Source organism: Lepidochelys kempii, chromosome 4, assembly GCF_965140265.1.
Source record: "Lepidochelys kempii isolate rLepKem1 chromosome 4, rLepKem1.hap2, whole genome shotgun sequence".
NCBI lineage: Eukaryota > Metazoa > Chordata > Testudines > Cheloniidae > Lepidochelys > Lepidochelys kempii.
Genome location: NC_133259.1, coordinates 98,859,373 through 98,874,795, shown reverse-complemented (window position 1 = coordinate 98,874,795; position 15,423 = coordinate 98,859,373). Strand labels below are relative to the sequence as shown.

The window sequence follows — 15,423 nt, the reverse complement described above, 5'->3', positions numbered from 1 at the left end:
CAGGACTGGAGACAATCCAGGCCAAGGGGGTGGACGGAGGAAGTCCCTGTGGGAAAGCTGAGCTACCTGAACTAATTCCTTTCCCCCATCCTCTCTGGTGCACAGAGCAGTGATTGTCCGGGAATTTCATAGAACTGGGGGAGAGAAGCAGGGTGGGGAGAAGAAACTCTAAGCGCTTGGAGCACCACGGAAGAGTACCTTAGCCAGTTTCTTTATTCGTTTCCTTACTCCGAGCCATTCTGTTTGGCTGTTATTTAAACTGTAAAAATCCTCACTCTGTTTGCCCTTACTTAGCTTTGGCTCCTGGGAGGCAGCTCCAAGTCTTGTTTAATGGTCTACATATGGCAAAAGTGTTCAGTTATCTAAAGTCCTTTCCCAGCTTTGTTCCTTTTCCAGCAGGAGTAGAATATGAACCAGATTTATTGTGATTGTTTATCATGGAATGCTATGAATTAGTAACATTTTATTTATTTACAATATTTTGTGCCCAGCTCATTCATAGCACATTGCAGCATAGCCAAGACCAGCCAAGTGATGCCTCAGTTGCTTTCAGGCCTGCCAGGTCCTGTGGCAGGATCAGAGGTGCAAAACGCAGCAGGTACTGACGCAGCCCTGCACTTTGGAGACCTTTTTCAAATATGTACCCAGACAATAGACGTGCTCTTATCTGGCCTGATTTTAAATCTCCCTGTGTGCTCCAATAGGGATTATGAAAATACAAATCGTTCTGGGGCTGCAGAACGGTGAGCCACTATAGTCACCATTTTGAACTGCTTCTCTGAGAATTTGGCTCCCAGTACCACTCGTTCGGAAGTACTGCTTCACCACCTGTCCTTATCTGATAGCACACATTGTACCATTTGGCAAACGATTAGGCTGGTTTGTTTCACACTGGGCACAAAGAGAGGAGAGCTTTGCCGGGGCCGTGCTCTCAGACTCTTGAGGCAGAGGTTGACAGTAGATAATGCATTGCTCCCAAGCACCTTTTGGCAGCCATTCAGAATGCTAGTGAAGAGGGGAAGGATCCTTTCAGTTCTTTTCCAATATGATGGGCAGAGCATTCTCTGCAAAGTCACACTTATGCATTATTCATTCTTTTTGCTGCTGAAAAATAGCAGGATTTATCTTGTGATTGAATATCGCTCAAAGGAAGTGAATGGAAACCTCAATAAATTCTTTTCTACTACCCACAGAATTCTAATACACATAGGAAAGCAGGATACTCTAGGTACAAATATCTTCAGCGTCGTCAGGTTATTCCATTCAGTTCAGAGTCACTAAGTGGCATACCAAAATACACTGTAACTTGATAATCACTTTGTTTTCTAAAATTTGAAAGCTGTCAGAATAGATCCTAATTCTAGTAAAGGAGCAAATGTGGCATTGGCTTCCTTGTAACAAAGAATGAAGAAAAGGAGAGCTATATTTTGATGACAGCCCTGTGGTTTCCAGGATTCCATGGCTGGAAAATTCTGCTACTACTGCAGAACTTGGCTGCGATTGCTGGACAGGGCATTGGGCTATGTTATGCACGAGGTGCCATCTGGCCTTAAACTCTGAGTGTATGAAAGTAGGTATTCAAGCTTCTCCCAAAAATATAACATCGACCCTACCCCAAACTCCAGGGCAGAGACAGCCAAGCAGGCAGGAGTAGCTGGAGAAGCGGTTTCAGCATGTATAGCAGCACAGCACAGGGAGAGAGGGGGGCAATGAGATCCAGCCATGGCTACTGCCCCGTCCTCACACCCCAAAAAATCACTGGACTCAAATCCTCCTCCCCCAGCAAATATATTACAGTTTCATTTAAATTAGACCTGAGCATGTAATTGATTTTTCAGTTCTGTTGGTGAACTGAGAAAAATGCAGTTTGTTGTGAACCAAAATTTCCCCCCCCCCCCCCTCTTCCCAGTTTTTCATTTCATTTTGATCGAACAACATTTTGGAACCAAACCGTCAATTCAAAATGACAGATTGTTTAGAAAAATCTCAATTCAAAATGAGATGTCGAAACTGAAACATTTTGAGGTTTACAAAATTATGATTATTATTTTTTCAGGTTTTTTTCCCCAGTCAAAACTATTCGCCAAATTAGCAAATAGTTTTGGTTCCCTGAAAAAAAATGTATTTTTCAACTAATTTACTAACTTGAGTTACACACTCTTTTGTTGCCAAGCTCTAATCTAAATCTTATGAGACGGTCAAAATGTGGGTACAGCTAACAGTGCTATGTATTTAAAAAAAAAAGTTACCTACCTTTTCATAACTCTTGCCCTTCAAGATGTGTTGCTCATGCCCATTCCATTCTAGGTGTGTGCGTGCCGAGGTGCAGTCGTTAGAGATTTTTGCCTTAGCAGTATCTGTAGGGTCAGCTGTAATGCCCCCTTTGAGTGCCGTGCTCATGCATTGGTATATTAGGCGCTGCAAACCGTACATCCTCTCAGTTCCTTCTTGCCGGCAACTCCAACAGAGGGGTAGGAAGGTGGGTAATGGAATGGATCTGAGCAACACCTCGGAAAGGTAGATAACCATTTTTTCTTCTTCGAGCGCTTGCTCATGTGGATTTCATTCTAGGTGACTCTCAAGCAATATCCTTGGAGGTGGGCTCGGAGTTCATAGCCTAGCGGCTTGCAGTACTGCTCTACCAAAGCCAGCATCACCCGGGGCCTGCTAGGTAAATGTGTAATGGGGCGTGAACATGTGGACGGACAACCAGGTGGCCACCCTACAGATGTCCTGGATAGGCACATGGGCTGGGAAAGCTGCCAAAGAGGCTTGCACCCTGGTTGAATGGGCAATTATGATCACTGGACGTGGCACCTTTGCCTGATCATAGCAGCAGTGAATGCAGGCAGTGATCCAAGAAGAAATTCTTTGAACAGACACTGGACAACCTTTCATCATGTTGGCTATCACAATGAACAATTGCGTCAATTTGCAGAATGGCTTGGTCCTTTCGATGTAGAAGGCTAGCGCCCTCCTGACATCTAGGGAATGCAATCTATGTTGTTCCTCCTCCGACTAATGCGGCTTTGGAAAAAAAGACAGGTAAGTAAATGTCCTGGCCCATATGAAACTGAGACCACCTTGGGCAGGAAAGCCAGGTGCAGCCGCAGCTGGACCTTGTCTTTGTGGAAGACAGTTCTGAGGTAAGCGCCTTAATCTCAGTTACCTGGTGGGCGGATGTTATCACAACTAGGAACACGACCTTCCAGGACAGGAGGAGGAGAGAACAGGAAGTCAGAGGCTCGAAGTGGGTCCCGCGAGCCGTGACTGCACAAGATTTAAGTCCCATGACGGAACGGAGTACCTGACGCGCGGGTAGAAGTGCTCAAGGCCCTTGAGGAACCTGGCAGTCAAGTTCTGGGTGAAAACCAACCTACCTTCAAGCGGCGGGCAGAAGGCTGAATAGTGGCCAAATGAACCTTGATAGATGAAAAGGACAGGCCTTGGAGCTTGAGATGCAGAAGGTAGTCCAGGATCAACTGCAGCGAGGCCTGCTCGGGCCAAATACTTTTATCCGAGGTTCAACAATCAAACCACTTCCATTGGGCCGGGTAAGTCGCACTGGTGGAGGGCTTTCTGCTGCCCAACCGGACCTGCTGAACAGCAGCCAAGCACTCCTGCTCCTCCACATTTAACCATGCGATAGCCAAGCGGTCAGCTGGAGCACCGTTAGGTTCAGATGCAGAAGACTGCCGTGGTTTTGGGACAGTAAGTCCTCAAGTGGCAGCTGTAACAGTAGCCACCGAGAGGTCCAGCAGCGTGCCAAACCAGTGCTGATGGGGCCAAGCTGGCGCTATGAGGATCACCTTCGCCCTGTCCTGCTTGATTTTCATGAGGACTCTGTGAATCAGCAGCACTGGAGGGAAGGCGTACAACAGAGCCCCCGATAACAGGAGCAGAAAAGCATCTAACAGGGAGCCTCCGTCGATCCCTTGAATCAAGCAGAAAATGTGGCGTTTCCTGTTCTGCCTGGATGTGAACGGGTCCACTTGGGGAGTTCCCCACTTCTGGGAGATAAAGCTGACCACTTCCAGATGGAGGGACCACTCGTGGCAGGATGAGAAGGTCCTACTGAGGTGATCTGCCAAAGTGTTCTTGCCCCTGGGGAGGTGTGCAGCTACAAAATGGATGCCGTGTCGTACACAGAAGTTCCAGAGCCTGAGGGCTTCCTGGCAAAAGAGAGACAACCTGGCCCCGCCTTTCATAGGCTCATAGACATTAAGGTCAGAAGGGACCATTATGATCATCTAGTCTGACCTCCTGCACAATGCAGGCCACAGAATCTCACCCACCCACTCCTGTAACTAATCTATGTCTGAGCTATTGAAGTCCTCAAATCATGGTTTAAAGACTTCAAGGTGCAGAGAATTCTCCAGCAAGTGACCCATGCTCCATGCTGCAGAGGAAGGCGAAAAATCCCCAGGGCCTCTTCCAATCTGCCCTGGAGGAAAATTCCTTCCCGACGCCAAATATGGTGATCAGCTGAACCCTGAGCATGTGGGCAAGACTCACCAGCCAGCCACCCAGGAAAGAATTCTCTTTAGTAACTCAGATCCCACCCCCTCTAACATCCCATCACAGGCCATTGGTGACCAAGGTGGAGATGTAAATTCCTGAGTTTGCCGACTGACCCTCGTCAGCAACTGGTAAGGAGAGGGCAAGAACCAGTGCCTGCCCAAAGAGTGGTACTGGGGAGCTGGAGACTGGTGCCATGGCCAGGGACAATCCCGCACCAGGGTGGATCGATGCCTGGGAGACCGCCTAGGCAATGGTGATCTGCGCTGTGGTGAACTCTGGTGCGAGCCCCGACGGTACCATGGGTCCAAGGATCGGCGTCGTGACTCAGGTGTCCCATGCTTTTCAGGCGGAGATCTTCATGTCTGGGACCTGTCTCTTCTAACCAGGAACCGAGGCTGCAGTGCCGGGGTCTGAGGTCACAGTGATGGCGACCAATGCCTGCAATCAGGAACACTTCTCTGCTTTAGGGGGCAGTCCCACCACCAGTTTGCCCGTAGATGCTGGGGCCTGGCAAGGTCCTTTGCCTGGTTTGACATCTGCTGTGCTGGCCGGCCTACTTGCTCTTTGGCTGCCATGCCCGCTTCAGGCACAGATGACCCTACGAGGGGCCAGTACCCTCTGCCGCTCCTAGGAGTCAGAGGCAGTTCCCTGGCTGGGCTCGGGGTCCGACTGCAGCAGTATCCCTGAGGAGCTCCGGGGAGGGCACGTGGCCTGACACAGGTCCTTTACCCAAAGCCCCTTTATTATGTGGTGCCGGCAGACCTGTCGACTTCAACTGCTTGTTAGGCACCGGGGAGAGGAAATGGTGCCGGGTGGATTCCAGTGCCGGTGTGCTGAGCACCAATACAGACGTGCTGGGAATGGAGTCTGATCGAGAGGGCTCCAAGGTAGGATGAAGCACAGACTCCACGAGGAGGGCCCCCAAGTGGCTACCCTGTTCCTTCTGAGTTTGAGGCCAAATTTTTTGCAGATTCTGCACTTATCCTTTCTGTGGGACTCCCCCAAACACTTTAAACAGTTCTCATGGGGGTCACTAATGGGTATGGGTCAGCTGGATGATGAAAATTGCTTAAATCCTGGGGAACAGGGCATGCCCCACTCCAAGACGAAATCCCAGCTGGGACTCTAACTCCTAAACTACTACTCTAATTAGCTAAGTACCTATCAACTACCAACAAAGACGACAGAACAATGGACTGTAAGAACTGCTAATGCTCTTGTGATGCAAGACAAGGCACTCCGACCAACAATCACAGGCGGTGAGAAGGAACTGAGAGGGCGCCTAGTATACCAATGCATGAGTGCAGCACTCAAGGAGGCACTACGGCCAACCTTATGGCTATCGCTAAGGAAAAATCTCTGACGACTGTGCACATGGGCGCGCACACATCTAGAACGGAATCGACATGAGCAAGCCCTCAAAGTACATTTAATTTAACATTTTACTAACCCTAAGCCATTTTGGGTATGTATGTCTGTACGAATGTGATGTTACAAACCAGCAGCAAGGTGGTATGAACAGGAAACGGGGCGGGGGGTTTCTGAAGCATTCCCTGGTATGTGGGAAGCCGTGTAATACAGTTTACAAGATTTTCTGTAGTACTATATATATTTGGGGGGACAGCTTTGCGGCTCTAGCATCATCTATTGATGTCACTTATCTCTTTGCCAACACATTTTTCACCAAACGGTAGCAAAAAAGCAACAAAACCCACTACTAAAGAGAGAGAGAGAGAGAGAGAGAGAAATCCAGCCAGAGGCTGAGACAAAACAAAACAGTAAAAGGGGCTCATGTCTCATTCAGCTCAGGATTGAATCACCTGTCAATAACACTCTCAGATGGACTTTGAAATTTATAAAAGAAATAATAATCTTTGAAAACAAATCCTTTTTCTACTATATTTATAAATACCTGCCCATCATACAAACTGACAATTATTTTGCACAGCAACTGAGATATGAAATGCTCTCCAAATGTCTGATACTGAATACAAACAATTTGAAGTACAATTAAGAAAATGTACTATCAAAATGGCAGATTTACAATAAGGATTTTAAAAGCTTACTCAAAAAAGTAAGTGGTTTGTACAAATTAAGGTTTGTAAGAGTGGAACATACTAAGCAAATGCTGTATTATCTAAGTAAACGCTTATTATTGAAATACGAATCAGATTTCAGCCAGGGTCCACCTGTCATAAAGGGCACTGAGCTGTGCTGCAAGTAAACCACAGCATCTTAATCTATTTTTCCCTTTACCAGTAAACAAAACTGATCAAATGAAAAGGTTCACATGACATAAAATTAGGAGTAGAAACGACATGATGAGCATTGACAACGTGCCAGCCAAATGTGGTAAGAACAGAGGTGAAATGGTCCCTGCCCCAAGAAATGTATAATGCAGGACTGGGCCCTTGGAAGCAGGTCCACCAGCATGGAGCAGCTTGCAGGATCATGGCCTAAGCAATTCACATTCTTTCCGCTGACACTTAGTAATTAGTATGTGTGGAAAATTACCAAGCAGATTGTTATATTTATTTAACTGGAAGGGGATAACTGAAACAGGACAAAAATGGAGAAGCTGCTCAGAATCAGACAAGTATTACAACAAAGGGCAAAGTTCAGAGATCTTTCAAATGGCACCTGAAAGTCTTTATACCCCTGCACAACATCATGATGGTGGCACTGACAAGGTCCATTCAACTATGTACAACTTTGTGTTTTATGTCTAGATTAACCCCTAGATGTCAGTAGTTTCCACCTCATTTTATGCTCATGATTGCATTTCATAAGAAGTCTTACTGTTGACATCAAAGGGTAACCAAGAAAGCAATGTAAGTAAAGAACCATTAGTATAATTAAATTATGCCATGATGTAGGAAGCGGTTATTGTCTAAATAAGAAAAAAAATACCTTAAGTACAAGAAAAGGGCAAGAGAAACAAGCACCATCTGGATCACATCACCTGGTCTGGTCTGAAAGTATTCACCTATACTTAACAGGATGGGGGGGGGGGGGGGGAGTGTCTGTTGAAGAAACCACCTTTAATAAAAATAAGCCTGTATAACAACTCGTTATTCCTTAAAGGAAAACTCCAGTGACTTAGCATAAACCTTTCCAGAGGTCAACACTTCCTTTTCTTAAGAATGCTGAGTCTGACCAACACCTTCTACAGTACAATATCTTTTGTACCCCAGCAATAATAACTATACAACATGTTACATGTTATGTTACAATTTATAATACATGCTCCATTGCTCATCCACAGTTGTTCACAGACACTATTCCTCTCCCCACTAGACAGTCCACCAGCAAGCCAACTAGACTCTCCAACCCAACTTGATCAGTCTCCCAGTAGTGGAAGAGCAAGGGAAACATAGGGCGCGAATGGGAGATGGATTTGCCAAATGGGTAGTGCCTGGGCTGGAGGAGAACTAGGGATATAGCATGAAGGAGCAAACTGGATGGGGGAACCAACACAAGGGATGAAATATGATATGTATGCGTAGCTGCGGTATAAGGCTACCCTGTGGGAAGCTCCAGATACGGGAGATGGAAAAAAGATTGCTGCTTCAAGGAGAAGATCAGGAAGCAGTTCTGATGGTGGAATGAGTCTGTGAGCAGGAGAGAGGCAGTGAAGTTCTCCAGGTAACGAGAGGCTATACTGTGAGCAATAAGGGCTGCCATGGGGAGTTCCATTCATATTGCAGGTGGATCAGGAGGTTCTGGCAGGGAAGCAGGTGAAGGAACATTTTTCAATACAGATTCCAATTTACTTAAAAAACAGTGTTACGAGTCTTTTACTGTTCCTAATAGCTGCAGCAAAGGGTGAGCCAGTTTCTCTGTCTTACTGCCTGTCACCAGGTAAAACCAAAATACCTCCGTATTCCAAGCATTTATTTTTTTAATTTTAAATCAAAATAAATTTCAAGCGTTTGTTTTTTGTTTTATAGGTTTAAAGGTTTGTAAATTTGGCAAGTCCACTGGAGTTTTGCCTTAATGGACTGTCTCACTCAAATCTTTTTCAAGGAGCTAGAAATTCAGAGAGAGAAATACTACAGACTCTGATAACAGTGGACTCTGATTTAGCTCTGTCAGAGCAATCTTCTACTGCCTATTGCACTTAATTTATATGCTCTGACCATTAGCTTTGTACCTGAGCAGCTGGTGCCTTTGTGAAACAGTCCAGACGCCATGTTGCTATTGTCTAATCCTGTCGAGAAGAAGGCACCGCACAAGTAGAAGAATGAATTGGAGCGGATATTGTGCTAACTGAGAATCTTTAAGTTGGCCCCTACTCACAAGCCTTTCATCATTCATTAACAATTATGAAAATCTTGTGCGCTTCTCCATAGCAAGACTCTGGGCTTGTCTACACAGGCAATGTACAGCATTGCCACTTTGTCGCGCAGGGGTGTGAAAAAACACCTCCCGGAGCGCAGCAAGTTTCAGTGCTGTAAAGCGCCAGTGTAGACAGTGCATCAGCGCAGGGAGCCACACCCCCAGTGCTGGTAGCTGCGCCCCTTGTGGAGGCAGGTTTTTTAGAGCGCTGGGAGAGCTCTCTCCAAGCACTCTGCCGTGACCACACAAGCCACATTAAACTGCTGCCACGGCAGTGCTTTAGCATTGCCAGTGTAGACTAGCCCTCTAGGAGTCTTATTGCCCCAGGCAATAAGACTCATAGACACCGTCCACCATCAATCACAAAGTAAACAGTCACTAAACATTTTGCTGCCTGAGGCAACTGTCTGTTTAGGTGTTTAGTAAAGCTGACCCTCCATCTCAGTAGTTTCAAATCAACATTCAGTGTATATCCATATAAACACATACACAACATACCAGTGAGTTTCCTGGTTCAGGGGCCAATAACAAAAAATACATACATTTACAGCTATAATTATTTTACCATTGCAGCAGTGGTCACACTTTAAAGTTTCTATTGCTTTGAGATGTGTTACTTGAACAAGAAATCTGTCTCAAATTAGTAGAAACATTTTAAGTGTGACACCTGACAGTCATCCATACTTCTATTACAGTTAGGAGCAATACTTAAAGAGGAATATCCCTACAAAGTTTGGGACTAGGCTAGCTCCCCGTCTCCACATACAGTATTTCCACAGCTGAGATCAATGAAAGTTCTGAAACTGAATCCCTATTGATTTAAATGGAATGGAACCAGCAAGTACCATGTTTTCCAAGAAAGGCACATGACCCTGGAACATGCCTTCCACCTACCACACAAAGCTTGGAAGGGAATATAATAGATATGACAGCATCCTGCAATATCATGAGCAAACCTTATAGAATTAAGTTAAGCCTTACTGAATTACATTTAACACCTTTGGGGACCATTTTATTGAAAATGCAAATGTTTGTGTACTGTTGTGGGATTGTATGAAACTTCTTTAGCCAGAAGACCGGACTGATGCAATATCTGGGAGACAGTAGGAATGGCAAAGGACTTTTTTGGGACAAAAAATGTGAAGTGGATTTCCTAGGAGATACTTGTGGGGAGGAGAATGCAAAAGACCAACTTTGAATCCATCCTTTTGAAGCAACACAGTGAGAAGAGCAACAGGCTGTGTTCTGATTACCTGCTCCTGAAAACTACAGTTCAAAGACCTTCATACTGTATAAAGAAGGGGATAAACTTTTCATGAGGGTGCTATTTCTGAGCTAATGCTGTTATGAATTTGTGACCACAAAATAAACCCTTTTTGAGGATCTGAAGGACTTAGCGAGAGTTGGGGTACTCTCTGATAAGCTTATTAGCATGCATGTAGTTCTTTTATTGTTTGTTTATGTTTTCTCTGCAGTGCTTTTACCTTAAGAATAAAATAGGCTTCATAGGAAGTGCTGTGTGAGAACTTCAGTTGTTGGCAATTGCCCTGTCTCTGAGGGAAGAAATGAAGCAGGTCTGCTTAGGCAGACTCTCTTTTGCTGGAAACAACAGTGAAAGCAGGGAACTTTTCGACCTGGGAATATCCTAGTAGGGAGGGAGGGAGACATGGGTCTCCACCCGAGAAAGGCAACTGCTAAGGAGCTGGAAACTTGCTGAACAACTGAAGGGAAAAATGCATGTGCAGTTGCCCTGAATCATGACAGGGTACACACAATTGTTATAAACTAAAATAAATAAAATAAAAAGAGGCTCTGAAAACTGTCTTCCTCCATTTTGAAGTGAGCATCATATCACAAGCCAGACTTGGCGAGGTTCTTCTTTTGTGAAAGGTACACACATAAGAACAGAACATAAAAACATGAGAATGGCCACAATGAGTCAGATAGGTGCTGGTCCTGACAGGGGCTGCTGTCAAATGCTTCAAAGGGAATGAACAGAGCAGGGCAATCATCAACTGATCCATCCCATCGTCCAGGCCCAGCATCTGGCAGTTGGAGGCTTAGGGACACGCAGAGCATGGGGTCGCATCCCTGACCACGTTGACTAATAGCCATTGATGGACCTATCCTCTGCGAACCTATCTAAATATTTTTTCAAACCCCTTATACTTTCAGCCTTCACAACATCCCCTGGCAATGAGTTCCAAAGGTTGATCTTGCATTTTTTGTAGGAGTACTTCCTTTTCTTTATTTTAAACCTGCTTTTATTTTATTGGGTGACCCCTAATTCCTGTGTTATGTAAAGCGGTGAACAACACTTATTCACTTTTTCCATACCAGTCATGACTTTATAGACCTCTATCATATCTCCCTAGTCATCTTTTTTCCAAGCTGAACAGTCATTTTAATCTCTCCTCATATGGAAGCCATTCCATATCCCTAATCATTTTTGTTGCCTTTCTCTGTACCTTTTCCATTTCAAATATGTCTTTTTTGAGATGGGGCAACCAGAACTCCAAGCACTGTTTTAGGTATGGGCAGACCATGAATTTATATTGTGGCATAATGATATTTACTGTCTTGTTATCTGTCCCTTTCCTAATGGCTCCTAATATTGTTAACTTTTTTGACTGCTGCTACACACTGAGGGTATATCTACACTACCTGCGAGATCGGCAGGCAGCGATTGATCCAGCGGGGATCAATTTATCGCGTCTAGTCTAGACGCAATAAATCGACCCCCGAGTGCTCTCCCATTGACTCCTGTACTCCACCGCTGCGAGAGGCGCAGGCGGAGTCGACGGCGGACTGGCAGCAATTGATTTACAATGGTGAATACACCACGATAAGTCGATCTAAGTACGTTGACTTCAGCTACGTTATTCACGCAGCTGAAGTTGCATAACTTAGATCGATTCCCCTCCCTCGACCCCCCTCCCCCCAAGTGTAGACCAGGGCTGAGTGGATGTTTTCAGAGAAATAACCACAATGACTCCAAGATCTCTTTCTTGAGTGGTAACAACTAATTTGGACCCCATAATTTTGTATTGTGACAAAAGTTCCTCCTCTACCTTGGTGTGTCCTATGCTTATTGGCGGATTTGCTCACCTCAGAGATTCACGGCAGCCCTCAGTTTGGCCAATTTCAATTTCCTCTGGTGGAACCCACAGTCCAGGTCAACTCCTCCTGTGTCTAATCAGGAGTTGGGAGATTTGGGGGGAACCCGGGCCCGCCCCCTACTCTGGGTTCCAGCCCAGGGCCCTGTGGATTGCAGCTGTCTAGAGTGCCTCCTGTAACAGCTGTGTGACAGCTACAACTCCCTGGGCTACTTCCTCATGGCCTCCTCGCAACACCTTCTGTATCCTCACCACAGGACCTTCCTCCTGCTGTCTGATAATGCTTGTACTCCTCAGTCCTCCAGCAGCATATCCTCTCACTTGCAGCTGCTTACGCGCCTCTCCCTAACTGAAGTGAGGTCCTTTTTAAACCCAGGTGCCCCGATTAGCCAGCCTGTCCTAACTGATTCTAGCAGCTTCTTCTTAATTGGCCCCAGGTGTCCTAATTAGCCTGCCTGCCTGAACTGGTTCCAGCAGGTTCCTGCTTGTTCTAGAACTGCCCGTTACCTTACCCAGGGAAAAGGGATCTACTTAATCTGGGACTAATATATCTGCCTTCTATCACTCTTCTGTAGCCATCTAGGCTGACCCTATCATAGTATGTATAGTTGGGATTATGTTTTCCAATGTGCATTATTTTGCATTTATTAACACTGAATTTCATCTTCTATTTTGTTACCCACTTTTGTAAGACCTCTTTGTAGTTCTTCACAGTCTGCTTTGGACTTAACTATCTTTAGTAAATTTGTAACATCTACAAACTTTGCCACCTCACTGTTTACCCCTTCTTCTAAATCATTTATGAATAAGTTGAACGGGGCTGGTCCCAGAACAGGTCCCTGGAGGACACGGCTATTTACTTTTATTCATTCTGAAAACTGACTATTTATTCCTAACCTCTTTCCTGTCTTTTAACCAGTTACTGATCCATGCGGGGACCTTCCCTCTTATCCCATGACTACTTAGCTTGCTTAAGAGCATTTGTCAAAGGCTTTCTCAAAGTTCAAATACACGTGGGGTCCCTTCCTCCTTTTCACTGTGGGCTGGAGCCTAAGTTAAGCCTCGGAAATAAGCAAAGGGTTTGCTCAGGTAACATAATTTAAAACTTAACACCATTCAGCTTTATTACTATGACTAGAAATATCAAGATTAATAAAACTCTGCCTTTATGGTTAAATTTGTCAGCAAACTTTTAGACTGTCACATTATGAATCACTTTTATGTACTAAACCTCCTGTGCTATGACAGCACAAGTATATTTTAAGTGTAATTTAAGGCACAAAGATTCATAAGTAATTATGCAAGTGGTTAAACACACCCCCTCTCCTTTCTTTGCCAGCATTTCTTGTTCATTTGAATGGTTTATGTTTCCATATGTGATGAAATTCTGGTCCACCAAAGTCAATGGCAAAACTCCTATTGACTTCACTGGAGCCAAGATTTTGCCCAAGGTATTTTTGTTACTTCCCCCAACTGTATTTTTTTTAAAAGAGGAGGCAGGAATCTGCCACCTTGATTCATTCACTGATGCAAAGAATTTTTAAGTGTTTTGTTCACTTTCAAGGTTCTATGGTTCTGTAACAAACTATTCTCATCTTGTCTCATTCCCGTTAGCTGCTTATTGATATTTTGGATTGTGCAGTTTTTCTCTAAACGACTTATGAAGGAATACCAAAGATGACAATATATCAAAATATAGATTTATCATGCCTAGAAGCTCCTGGAACTCAATTTAGCAAATTGTACACTACAAAAACATGACCACAAGCTCATGGACATAGTAGGAAATTCTGGAGGCTTTGCTATTTCACCACCACCACACATTTGGTCAATACTAACTTCTAACATCTTCTGTGTGTTGAAGCAACTGTGAATTTAATATTGAGGAATTACATATAGATGTACTAAGGGGTTAATCTGCTGTCTTCATATATCAAAGCTGAATAGAAACCATACTAAAGTAGTATTTTTAACTCTTCAAAATCATGCCACAATAAATTGCTTATCGCTACCAGATAAATATCTGGCAGGCATGCTGAAAACCTGGAGATTTATGGAGTAATATCCTATGAAACCATTACTATGCCAAAGCTCTTATATCCATATGGCTTTTAATGGTTCAGATAATGTGAACACTATGCATTTAAATTTAGGGTGGCAGACTTAAGTGGAGAAAAATTCAACATATTAATGCTCACCATAAAAAATCAGCGGATGCTCCTGCTGGAATTACTTCCAAATAGTTCAGAATTTCCATTAAACTATCAAAGCAGTTCAGGGAAAACTTGTCTCTGCTTGACAGAAATATTATAATGAAAGCAATAATAAAATCTGATTTAGAGCTAGAAGCTTTTCCAAGCACTGATATCTCTGAAATTATATGTATGGTATGCATTAATCTGTTGGACTATGGTTTGAATAGCATACCCACTGGGTCCCTAGTTGGGCTGTGTTTTATATCACCGAACCTTTCAATATGTTTCTTTCAAAAAACGTCTCCGGGAAAGGTGTTAGTTTTCCATCTGTGTTGCCATATTCAGTTATGATGTGCAATACATTTTAGGACATTAAAACAGTGCTTGTGAGAGAATTAAAATACTGGAGACACAGATGAGTTTCCTAGAGTAAGACAATAATTTACTTGGGACATAGATGTAACAGGTATTTATGCTATTGGAGGTTTGCTATAAATGACAATCAAATCATTCAAAAATGCAACTTCGCAACTGTTCTCTCCTCCTCTCCCCCTTCCTGGCAGCAAGCAAGCAAGCAAGCAAGAGAAGAAAACAAACCCATCTTCTGCCATCACCAGATGTTCAAAGGGGCCACTAGTCCAAATATCATTGTCTTCAGTACTTACCTGCACATCATTCACTCCCTCAATAGCATATAATTATCAACAGTCCCATCATCAGATGAGGGTTCTTTCCCCTAAATTTGAAAATGTCTTTAGAGTGGCGTCCATATCAGACTTCCAACACAATGCTGTTTTCCTAAGGTCTGAACCTTGCATGAAGAAAACAGTTTCATTTTCACACCCCTTATCACTATCTTGTCAGTTTTGTTTTCATCACACTTGCTTTCCTTCAGATATCTTGCTGGCAGGAAATTGCTAATGGCTTGGGCAAGCCATCCTTCACTTAGTTTTATCCAACTAAACTATAGCTAAGGAATGTGCAAGCTTTTCATCTTAATTCTATGAAGGTTTCATATCAGTCAAGAAGTAGCTTTGACCAGTTATTGAGCAAACTTGTCCTTGTTTGTACAAGGAAAACTGCACAGTTTAGAAATCAGAACTACAAAATTCTACTTTGAAATAGACATTGCTTCACTAACATTCCCTTGCAACTAGTATCAAAAAGTCCTTTTTCTACCAGTATGTTACTGATTAAAGTCATGCATTAAATTAAGAATAAAAAGGATGAACCACACATACCTACTCTTACTT

The 15,423-nt window shown here is 43.9% G+C and overlaps 1 protein-coding gene across 4 annotated transcripts in view; it reads right to left on the bottom strand.

Annotated features, from left to right (window-relative positions):
• ARAP2 (ArfGAP with RhoGAP domain, ankyrin repeat and PH domain 2) overlaps nucleotides 1-15,423 on the bottom strand; it is a 196,616-nt gene that overhangs the window by 69,569 nt on the left and 111,624 nt on the right. The gene's annotated exons all lie outside the window — the stretch shown is intronic.